Source organism: Haliotis rufescens, unplaced genomic scaffold (genome assembly GCF_023055435.1).
Source record: "Haliotis rufescens isolate VD_foot unplaced genomic scaffold, xgHalRufe1.0.p SCAF_3, whole genome shotgun sequence".
Taxonomy (NCBI): Eukaryota; Metazoa; Mollusca; class Gastropoda; order Lepetellida; family Haliotidae; genus Haliotis; species Haliotis rufescens.
In genome coordinates, this window is record NW_025964001.1 from 20529370 (window position 1) to 20541828 (window position 12459).

At 42.8% G+C, this 12459-nt stretch overlaps 1 protein-coding gene across 9 annotated transcripts in view; it reads right to left on the bottom strand.

Annotated features, from left to right (window-relative positions):
• The window catches only part of LOC124137071 (delta-like protein D), a 194661-nt gene that overhangs the window by 29441 nt on the left and 152761 nt on the right, over nucleotides 1–12459 (bottom strand). Inside the window, exon 1 of one of the 9 annotated variants that reach the window (XM_046503217.2) lies at nucleotides 2381–2873. The exons of the other annotated variants lie outside the window; for them this stretch is intronic. The gene's annotated coding sequence lies outside the window, so the exon portion shown is untranslated. Of the gene's footprint in view, nucleotides 1–2380; nucleotides 2874–12459 lie in introns of those variants that run through there. 9 annotated transcript variants of the gene reach the window in all.

Consider the following 12459-nt stretch of genomic DNA (forward strand, 5'->3'; position numbering starts at 1 on the left):
TGCCGGGGGCGATGTAACGTCAACGCTACTGATCACAATAGTTAAGTCGCACAATATTTCCCCATCTGTGCGGGGACAGTGACGGAGTGGGCATGAAGTCATTGCTATCACCGTTGGGTATGTGTAAATACCCGACGTTGAAACTTATCAAACAGTTAGCTATTTACTTTTGCTTTTTTTTCTAATATTTCTTTTCTCGGAAATGGCACGGTTTTTAAAATGTCCTGCGATTTGAACTATGTAATTTTGATATTTTGATGAGTAGACTATTGAAGTTAAATCTTACGCATAACATGTAATTGTCAATAACAATCCTCGGTAATTCATGCAATTAAGAAAATCGACTTAATTTTATGCAGCTTCGGTCAAAGATTTTTTGTGCACCAGAAAAATGTCACTTTTTCAGAAATAACAGCATAAAAATGACAAGCAGATAATACTATCTGTCAGCAGGTCACTATGAAATTGTCATAAACACTCCAGAAACAACACGAGAAATGGTGCCTGGGTTTGCTCAACTTCACCATGGCGCACCAGGTGCAGACCGTTACCCGCAGCGCCAGATGTCTGGCGAGCCCCCCTGACCTGTGACCCCAGCGCGTGGCTGGCGCGCGTGTGTGCTCGCTACCTCCACACGTGGGAACTTTCTCGGGTGATGCCTTGACTGATTTCAGTCTCTTGTCTCAGTTTCAAAAAATACCAATATACTGGGACTGTACCTCATTTCTTTTGAGAAATGAGGCTTTATTCAATCCAAATTCTATTCATACATATTACAAACGTTATAAACAGATTTCAGCGTCTAGGACAACGCTTTATTTTTTGGTAATTTAAAAAAATATATATATATATTTTTCGCAGAGGTCGACGTTTATTGATTGTTAACAAGCCAATTTACTTCACAATAAATCTACAGTTAGCATTTATCGGACATGCGATACAATACTCGTTATGGAATCGAAAGAATCCAGGAAAGGCATTTCAAGTATTTAACCGTCTGTAACTTTAATCTCTGCGTCAGCACAAGGGGTTCATTTTGGAAAAAAAAGAGTAAACGCGCCAAACCCTTTATCAAGGCTAGCTAGAGAACATTCCTTTATGGAATATCTCACAACCTTATTGAAACCGTTTTGTACGGCATGCAATTCTGTATTTGTTAACAGTTAACCTTATACAACGCGGGTCATCGTGTTCAAAGCAGATCTCACATGTCCACGTATACGTTGATCGTGAAATGGCGGAAATTCGAGAACATGGGACAGGATATGATAGTCCAGTAAATCTTAGAGTCTCGTATAAAACCGTCATCTGTGGCACTTGATGCACTGATAGTGTCAGTCATGACCACCCACAACAAGGCTGCTGCCCAAGTCTGCACAAGCTCACGTTGCTGGTGGCGGTAGTCAAGGAGATTCCACTCCTCTACAAGACCCAGTGCGTTACGTAAAACCAACGAAGAAACAACTTCACACATTTTAAATTTATAACACTCAAAACCAAACTATAAGTCTTTGATAGTATGTTAATTTAATTATTGATGAATACAGTACATTGTGTATGTTGCAACAGCTGTCTGATTATCAGAAATTATGAACGCGTGAAATATAGTTGATGTCAAACTAAGCAGAATGTAGACACATACGACATACACAATGGCATAATGGCATACATCTAATTCAAGCGGGACATCTCTATTTAGTACAAGATATGAAAAATCAATTCGTCACTATAGTAAGTGCCAGCTAATATGTAGAACGTCAACCGTTACAAGCGTGTTTCCACGTTAAAATGACCGTGAAGCGTATTTGTGACGTTACATGTTTCTTCTATGTAACCCTATTCTGCCCTGTAGGATCAAGGGTATCCCCTTGCTAGAGGGCGCTCTGGTGCAACGTGCCGGGACATTAAGTATCCTAGAGAGCTGAAGATGGGACCCATTACTGAAAATCGTGTTTAATCAACTTGTGACCATCAGAAAACATTCATGATCAAACCGTTCCCAACCCATCAACTTCCGCCCAGCACTTCCACGGCTGAGGTCACCTGGAAACAAGTGACACCTTTACACCCACAACAGTACCAACAAGTGACACCTTTACACCCACAACAGTACCAACAAGTGACACCATACACATAACAGTATTCCTAAAACTCTCGACTGCCACACGGTAAAAGTTAAATGGATTTCTATACATCATATCAGATCTTAAATGCAAAAGGGGATAACGGAACGATACAAAGCTGTATTAACCAGATATGTGGTTATAGTAGACAACATTGAAGATAATTAAGTTTATACGTAAAACGCCCGTGAAGAAAGTAAAAATGACAACGGCAGTAAATGGCGGACAACCTTCAGTCAGATGCAGTGTAAACCTACCAAACAGTGATCCAGGTGAGTTAGGTAAATCCAGTAAGCACGTTAGGTCCACACAGCATACATGTAATCAGCGAAATATCCACACTACACATTGTACTTGTCGTTGGTTCGGAGTACGTTAACCCACACTATTCAACGCCAAGAGCAAGTGGTGAGAGGCCGCTCGGACGATGTAGCACTGCGCCAGGCCATGGCATCTCGACGCTGCTATCGTTTGTATTGACAATCTCCGACCCGATGTTGGAAATACTATTCCAATATGGCTGAGAAACTTTTTGATGTCACGTGATGCGCACAATGCCTCTATTGTTGTAGAAAAAAAATTGGCAGTTCCGCACACCTTTCAGCGACCTTGGTGCAGAGGTTGCAAGGGCCAATAGAAATGCAAAGACAAATTTTTTCCCTGTTCTCTCGACAAAATGATTCAGTAAGGAAGGCGTGGATACATGCCACATTGGTTTAGGTCGACACATACTCCAGGTAGAGAAGTCGACCACCGGTCCACCGACCCCCAGCATGCACCAGGAGCAAATGCGCCCTTTTCATTTTATTGTACAGGATAATTGCAATATATGATCGATCATGGCAAAACCCATGACGTCACGTTCGATAATGCCCATTGTTGAACATTGATTATCATTTCATAGGTATAATACAATTCGGTTGGCAGATGTTTCCATCAATGGATAATGCCTTCATGTCGCTTGGTTCTGGCATAAGTATCAGCTATGTAGTGTATCAATGTATCGTATATAACTTTCATTCCCTTCAAGGTTTCTTAACACCATGTCACGCTTTGGGAGACCGGTTTCTCTTCTATATAAACAAGAATGTCTACTTTAGCTAGATGGATGCCAAACACAAACCAAACCTACAAAACGTTGGAGAAATTAGCCACTGGTTTCAGACCGACGGCTGACCAATACAATCGGTCAACTGACCAAGAGTAAGCACTGGCCACGTGCCGTGAGCAGACGACAGTCGCCCCTCAGCAGAAGTCAACTGCCAGGCTAGTGTGTGGACACTGCCTTTTGCCCCGAGGGCTAGGCAGCACAATCGCCGTGCTCAAACATGCTTCTGTTTGCGTGATAAATTTAACAGACATTTGCATGCGTCTCCGAGGCTGTGGACATGGCGATTGTTTCAAGTCTGGATGCAAACAAGCTAATTTTTATGGTACACTCATCTGATTCCCCAAATTGAAAACGTCTACAGTCACAGCACCTTGGTGCCCAGATCGCGGGCGATCTTCTTCGCCCATGAATCGAGTGCGCAATAAGGCCACATCGTGCATGCCAGAAAACAACTGTCAAATTATTCCCTTGTGTTGGTCACGAAAAAATTGTCAACCTTGATAACCTCTACATTTCCGAATGAATGATACATTCTTAGATTATCCATGACTGTCTTGAAAGAAATGTCAGTCTTGAGAACCTCTACATTTCCCAACGAGTGCTATAGTTATGGATTATTCCATGTCGGTCTTGAAAGAAATGTAAGTCTTCATAACATCTATATTTCCCCGACCAGAAAAAAAATGTCAGTCTTAACCTCTACATTTCTCAATTATTGATTGAATCTTGAATTATTCCATAACGTTTTGGTCTTATTAATCTTAATCTGGATTATCAAACACTGTCCCAACGAGTTCCCACATTTTCGATCTTGATGTTTACTTTAATAATAGCGTCAAATACATTATACTAGTACTAACTGAAAATAACTGTTCGTTTTATGAGACTTCGTATCATCCGTTTATACTTTCCATATATATACACACACACTTGTTGGTTTATAATTAGTTTTTATCATGGGGTCGAATATTCCTTTGCGCTGGTGCATGTGACAATGTAGAATGGCGTAACTATTTCTTAACAAACCATAGAATCGAGAACAGCAGACATAACATCTAATATATCACGGATGTTTGAGTGCTAAAGCTCCATGCAACAATATTGGTTCATCTCAGCTTACAGGTGCTTGCTAATTACAAATGGAGGGGTGCACGGGAGCCGCGTTCCTGGGGGAGCATTTGGGTCGGTATGTGGGAACCTCGGTATACTGTTGGGGTGCAGGTGTTGGTCAGTTCCAACCCCAATGGAGATCCACGGTACAGCTGTTTACCGGTAAGCATCCGTGTGCTACTGTTTTGTACGCACAGTCATCCCAACAATGCTTCATAGGGGCCAATTATCACAATGCCATCCTTTGATCTGCGTCAGTAACCCCATGTTCTGTCTCGTAACCACCCCAATGTTTTACACACCTATGGGCAGATGTCCGAATGTTGCATTTCTGTACCTTCCTGACAGAATATACATCATCACATTGATGTACAATTGTCATGTACATTTAGGATCATATCACGAAGTGCCTTTATGCTTTAATAGTGAGTAAGTTTGGTTTCACACCCCTTTAAATATCACGGGGTGTCAGTTTAATGAGGAAGGAACGCCCGAAGTGATGCAGGTCTTAGACGAGTACCACTTTGCTAAAGAGTGAATGACTGAGTGAGGTTTTACGCCGCTTTTAGCAATATTCCAGCAATATCACGGCACCAGAAATGGGCTTCACACATTGTACTCATGTCGGGAATCGAACCTGGGTGTTCGGCGTGACGAGCGAACGCTTTAACCACTAGGCTACCCGACCGCCCCCATTACTGTAAGTGAGTGAGTGAGTATGGTTTTACGCCGCTTTTAGCAATATTCCAGCAATATCACGGCGGGGGACACCAGAAATGGGCTTCACACATTGTACCCATGTCGGGAATCGAACCCGGGTCTTCGGCGTGACGAGCTAACGCTTTCACCCATAGGCTACCCGACCGCCCCCCGTTACTGTAAGATACTTGGGCGAAAATATCTGAACATAATAAAACACTCATCATTATCCTGTTTGTGAAAGAGACTTTCCACTTGGACCTGGAGATGCTGAGACGTTTGGAATAGTTCATGGTTCGACGTGTATTAACGTCATTTTGGAAGACTACTTGTAAGACAGGCTTGAGTCTCTGATGACAGACAGTGGTGATGAAACTCGTCTCAAGTTTAATCAAGGGACGACATATATTTCATCACAACCACGACATGAATGTGAACTAGCCGGCCAGATGTTCCAGCAATGACGTCACCGCCAGGTAGAATCAACATGGAGGTTGTTCGGTAACTCCCGTGGAGCGATTTCCCGAGCTTCCTCCGTGGCTGCTGCCACAGACAACGCCCTCGCTCAGATTGCAATGCGTCTTCATCAATGTTTCAAGCGACCGCCAGTGGCGAGATTTGCTGTAGTACGCTCCGTGTTTTATCTATACCTACAGAGGGACGGGGTTTCTTACTCGACGTGATCTTAATTACAGATATATGTATTATGCATTGTCTGAAATGTAAAGGAGAGTAAAGTGTTAATGCGATTCCGTGACGATTACAATCAGTACAATCATCTCATTATATCTTCTCTGGACATTACCCCCCTTACGGAAATGACTGTACATGCGTATCCTTAATTCTGAACAGCCTAACAATGGCGTCGTGAAATGTTCAACATTTTCAAGATTGTTTCAAAACATTTTGCTCTTTCCATAGACGTGTTTATAACAATGGGCAGAACTTTACTGTGTCAATACAATGGCAATTTCGACCTGACTGTCGCTAGGAATGAGTGATGATATGGGATCTATATGTAGTCAATATCAGTCATTACTTAAGATATCGGACCTTAGATAACCATTAAACTTAATTTAAGAGTTCGCAGGACATGAGTAGGAATATATCATACAGTAGCATTGTGATGCGTGTTGCAACCGACAACTGCACCCCCTGCCCTTACAAGCCTCGCCTTGTACCTAAAAGTCTTCGCATCTCTTTGATGCTAGACAGACAACACGTGCGAACATCAAGGGGGGCACGAACTAAAGGAACGCGCGTGCGTGCTGCCTGGGGGTCCCTCGTAGTGGACAATGATCCCCTTTTCTCACGCCTCCCCCACCTCCTTTCAATATTTACCAGGTGGTCATCCGTCGTTATCGCCAAACAACAAAACCACTGCAGCTTAGCAATCGTCTCGGTCAGTCGGAACATAGCCTGCTTTGTTGGGTACGATGCGGAGTCAAGAGTTCCCGCCAGAATACGACAGGACAAACACAGACCAGCTATCTGCGTGGACCTTTGCTGTAAAGCCAGTTTATACAGTTACATAATAGTCTGATACGACACGAGCTGAAATGATGACAGAACTGAGGGCTCTCAAGATGGTCGCGCTGAGGGACCATATGGTGATCTGTTTGCAGCTACCCGCTTCACTAATCAAAGCCAGCAGTAATGACAAGAGCAGACGATAACGGCTCTACCGTAAATTAACTGTAGGGGTTACATTGGAGTAAATTACCCCCCGGCTGCAGTAAATGATACTGCAATTTAAGGGTAATAAGGGTTATCGGGATAGAAACAATGTTTGTCGTACTGCTGGTAATTATGGTCAGTATGTGTGTATGAGGTCATAAACATTACCATCAGGGCGAGGACCATCAACAAACACGAACAATGAGATAGTATTAGAAGCCCCCTTGAACGTTTACTGCCTAACATCCCTCTGAAACTGCAACAACCAATACAAGTCTTCGTCACAAACATTACAATACAATAATACGTCTTGGTTTTCAATTTGAAGTGTCTTTGCATTATTTCAGTGGTAGATGACAGAATTTTCCCTAACATGTCTTTGCGTCAAGGTGTAACACCTATTTGTGTCGAGGTTTAACTGTTTAAAAACGAAGGCGTTCGATAGTCATTTAGAATTCGGCCACTCTAAATATACTACTCTAAATATACTACTCTAAATATACTACTCAAAACAAGGTAAAGAACACTAACAATTGGACGGTTGTTTGTCGCAATACCCATCAGCCACGACAGGTTAACTGTAGTCATATCGGGTGTTTTTAACTTCTTTTGAGCAGTAAATATGGGCATCATTGGACTGAACTGAACTTGAAATCAAGATGACGCGAATTGGTAGAATATGTCATCAATGCGACAATCTCATGCACAGTGGAACCTCGTTATCCCGGTATGTAAATGTACCACCAAAGATTCCGGATTAACAGAACGACAGGCGGATGAATTAAGCTAACTTCTGACAGTTGACGCGTCCTGAGTTATAGGTTTACACCCTACACTTGTCACGTCGCTGTTCTCCAGGAAATAGAGCAAGACAACATGGTTCGGACCATATCTTTTCTTGCCCAGGCGCATCGCCTTCTACAGGAACTCATCTGTGCTTTAGCTGGAGAACCAGCGCTTCTTACATCACACAACGTTTTCACGTCCTTTCCAACCGGAAATATATGCTGTTCTCTGCGCAAGAACTCGTGGGAACCGGAAATAACGGTAAATATGCCAGAAATCTGACTGAATGAACATGTGGGGAACGGCATCTGATTCTGTGTGCTTACCCAAGAAGGGTTTGTTATTAAAGAGTACTGTTTGTTTACATAAACTTTGCCGTTTCTAAATAAACAAATAAGCATTGTCAGTCTGACCAATATACATATACAGACCAATGTATAATAGCGGGTACTATTCAAATATGTCGTATACAAATGTTCAGATAAAGTGCTCAGTATCAATGGTCCACTCTCTATAGATCGTATACATGTTTGCCTCCAGTATAAACTACCTACACCCCCATACCCCCCACCCCCCCCCACCCCCCCCCCCACCCCACCCCCCCCCACCCCCCCCACCCCCACCCCCACCACCACTCCCAAAGCTCTGAAGGATCAGCCGCAAGAATGCTTCAAAATTTGACCTGTCGCAGTACAACTGACGATGTTAAACGTATCGATTTCCCTAGTCCTGTAGACTAAATATTGAGAGAGTAAATGACATCAACTAGGCAGCAAGTCAAACAGACAATTCCCGCAAGGATCCTCCGCCATACAACAGTGACCACGTGGCCAGTCGCACCGGTAGCAGCAGCAGACGACATCTTTGTCCGCAGACGATACCGTTCCAGGGAAGACAGGTTTCTGTTCTCGCGCAACCCCACAACCAGGCTGTCGATCAGGTGATCACCTAAAGGCGATTGACCATCAAACTGTATTAGTGCCATCTTCACCACAGGCCGACATTACTGACACGGGGCAAGCATGTAGGAGATGGGGCAATTAATAAGACTTACTAGGCTGTCAGTACAACAGGTTTACTAGAGGCATTGATCCCGTTTCGCCCCACTTGTGGTAGCAGAGGCCAAACACAATCTCGCTGCAGCTCTCGTCCCAAGGCTACAGTGTGCCGATATTGGTAGTCAAGGATGCTAAAGACGATTGGTGAATGGCACTAAACGCTCTTGGTATTATTAGAACCAGATCCTTTCTAAGAGACGAGTAAAGTATATTATTTCTCCTTAACGAATACTATAGATGAACTGATGAAGATATCTCAGACTGAATGGGAGGTTAAACGACCAGAAATGTTATCTTTACATTAAGATGAAACATGATGCTTTCCTTACCATCAAACTCCTTTAATATGATGGGGATTCTCTTTGCTTCATCGGATGATTAAATTTGCGAGTGCTCTCTTATCTTAATTCGATTAATCATTGCTTAATGGTCTTCAAACTGAAGCTGGGACACCCTTAAAGATCCCTCGTTTGATGTGACAATTAAAGCCGGTAATTTGACAGATTTTGGTGTCCAAGAATATACGGTTACGGGTACTTAACACAAGGCACGAGACCCTCTCTCAATTCATAAAGGGGCAAGATCGTCCACTCCGGTTGAATACTGGCGGACCCAGCATCTGTTTCTAATAGTCTTGAGTGTCCCAGTGTTGAAGCCTACTCCCTATACAATTACACCAGTCATAAGCGAGAATGATTAAATACCACGGGGATACCAATCTAATTTGGTGGCGGTAGGGGGCAACACTTAGATGTCAGCTCGCGTGACTTTCCCTCCGAGGTGCCACGTGACTCTCAAGTAAGACTCAGTGGGATTCCACGAGATAATTGGAAGAAACGCACCTTAAAGAGATAGGTATGAAATACGAGTCTAGGTCCTTATTTGGCGAACGCATTAAATTCTCAGTTCATAGATTATAATTAAATGAAATTAATGAGGCTGGTTTTACTTTAAATACAATGTATACATTAATAACGAGTTGGCAAACGAGTATGCTAATTCTATGTCTTATGAACACACTACAAAACATAACATTCAACATGTTGAACTATCCATCTATAGTTACCATCTTATTGCAAACACGGCTACCATGCGCAGGTCTCACTGCTCACCGCTCTGCAGAAGGCGACAATGATCGCCCTCTGTGTATGTGCAATATTGTATTTATTAAGTGCTCCGTACAATCAATGCATCTGTTTAATCAAGCAAAGCAATTATGTCCACGGGTGTTCTCAAATATTTGAAATGAAATCTGCCTCTTCAATATTTAAAGATGTAGCCAATGAAAATATAATTAAGCAGTTTGAAACTTTGATCAAGCTGACCGACGAAGTTGCACAATGTTGAGTTATCGGTCTGTGTTTGCCTCATAAATCTTGCATAGTTAGCAGTTTCTCATTCAGGGATTGGTCCGGGTGATTGGTCCTGCTGCGTGGACAGGAAACCTTCAGGAAGCAGGACGGCACGGCCGTGTTAACACTGTGCGGAGTATCAATAAAACCCGGAGAATTGTTAATAAAATATTTAACATGTTTTGTCACCAATTATGTCGGCAATAGTCATCGATATAATCAGACTTATTAGTATCAGATCTCCAGTATGTCACTGTTTAGGACACGACGACCTCATGTCGACATCCTGTAGCTAGTATTATCGAATCCACAAAACCCAAGGAAAAGTTAAATATTAACTACGAGTGAGTGAGTGAGTGAGTGAGTTGGGTTTAACACCGCTTATAACATTATTCTAGTTATATCACGGCGTGTCAGCTTAATGTGGGAGAAAGTCTGAAGTGATGAAGGTCACAGACGTTTACCACTTTCGTGAAACCCACGAGCACGGGTATGGAAACATAATCGGGGCGAAGCGGGATTCGAACCACAATCATAGGTTTCCTTGCGTGCCCAAGGGACGCAGCAACTCTGCACAGCGAATCGCGGTGCCTTTGACGACTGGGCTACCCGTGCCCGCTATTAACTACGAAAGTATGCAGTGTGTTTGTCTTCATTTGGGCCAAGTATAATCATATGTATACGTAAATGATCAGTCTTCTCTACATATGGAGGTGTGGACAAGGCACTTAGAAATAAACAGGAGTTAATATTCCTTTTTTCTTTGTTCAAATTTATTTAGATATTAGTAAGAATATCCCTATACGGCGCTCAGTTGACAATTGTCATGGTCAACTTAACAGTGAAGGTGTAATGCATATTTTTTTTATGGCACGGTCAGCAATTTTCCAGCCATATCACGTAGGTCAGTATACAATCAAATGTGAGCTTGTCAAACCACTGAGTGACAGTATGGGCATCGATCCACGCCACGCCAAGTCACAGAGACTGATCCCCCATTCTAATAGCTCTTACGACAAGCATGGGGTACTGGGGCACTATAAGGACCCGGGGTCGTTACAGGGTCGGTATCGTTATAAGTACTTGCCGTCGCGAAAAGAGCATCAGCCAATACTCCTCCCGGTATAACGATGTGCCGATTATCATTAACGATTTGCTTCCACGCTGAAGACTTTATAATGGACTGTAAACACTAAATAATCAAGTGTGGAATATCCTATTTGGAGATAGTTACTTCGGTGTAGAATTAATGTAAATACTGTTTGACACTTTCGTGCAGTATACTAGAATTAATGCATACTAATCGATAAACCAGTATTTTTATCCAAACCTTTAAACCTTACTTGTAAGAGAAAATGGTTGACTGTACAACTCACAAACTGCCAACAAGTTGATGAGAAAAGGGGGTTTATTCAAGCTTTATTGTTCTTCTTTGTGGCCCCGGCAGTAACATTAAGGGAACAAGGGTGTTACCTTTAATCGATAAATACCACATCACCACATCCGTAATCCAACAAGGGTCGGCTGTTAATAGGGGAAGGAACTCCATAACGTCTATATCAAATATATCCTACAAACTCAGAGCCGTCTTTAGAAGACAAGATCGAAATTCGTGTGAGATGGTTCTAGCTTCAGATTGGATGATGATGATGATGATGATGATGATGATGTTGTTGTTGTTTGTTGTTTAACGCCGCCCCAGCAATATTCCAGCTACATGACGTCGGTAAATAATCGAGTCTGGATCAGACAATCAAGTGATTGACATCATAAGCATCGATCCACTCACTTGACATGAAACAACTAAGTCAGCGAGACTGACCACCCGATCCCGTTAGTGGCCTCTTACGACAAGCAGAGTCGCCATTTACGGCAAGCATGGGTTGCTGAAGATCTATTCTGCCCACTCCTGTACCACTCCTGCCCCCTCGAAATCCAAACTCCAAACGCGTCTGTCTATCCGGAAAGACGCTATTAATATATATTACGTACACGTTCTCACAGTAACCAAACAATCTCATCACTCAATGATACCAAAAAGCGAATCACTTTGGTAAATGATCATTTACAATATAAAAATGTACAAACAGTCCACTTAAACCACGCTATCAACGCGACCAGAAGACCGCGTCCCTAGATCCACCTTGTCCAGTTGTTGCGTGGGCGCTATTTCCGCCACTTGACGGCCGGGGTCTAAGTGGCCCCTGTCGGGAGCGTCCCCTTCAGCCTCGGCCAGCGCCGCAGTGATCCCCAACAGACAAACATGGGGCTTATGGTGTAAACTGGGCGAGATTAGGACGTGGACCGTGTGAGATACTGCTACTATGGAAGAGGAACGATTTTCAAGAATCTCAAACTTACTACTTAGATACGATCTTCTCGAGGTAGAATCTATCATTTAAAGGGGTTATTCCAAAGATGCCATTTAAAACGTAGCTTGTCTGAAATGTTTATCCTTATAACCCCTACAAAGGAAGAGGAGGGATTTTAGAAAACCTAAAACCTAGTTCTTGGAGGCAATCTTCATGAGGTAGCATCTATCA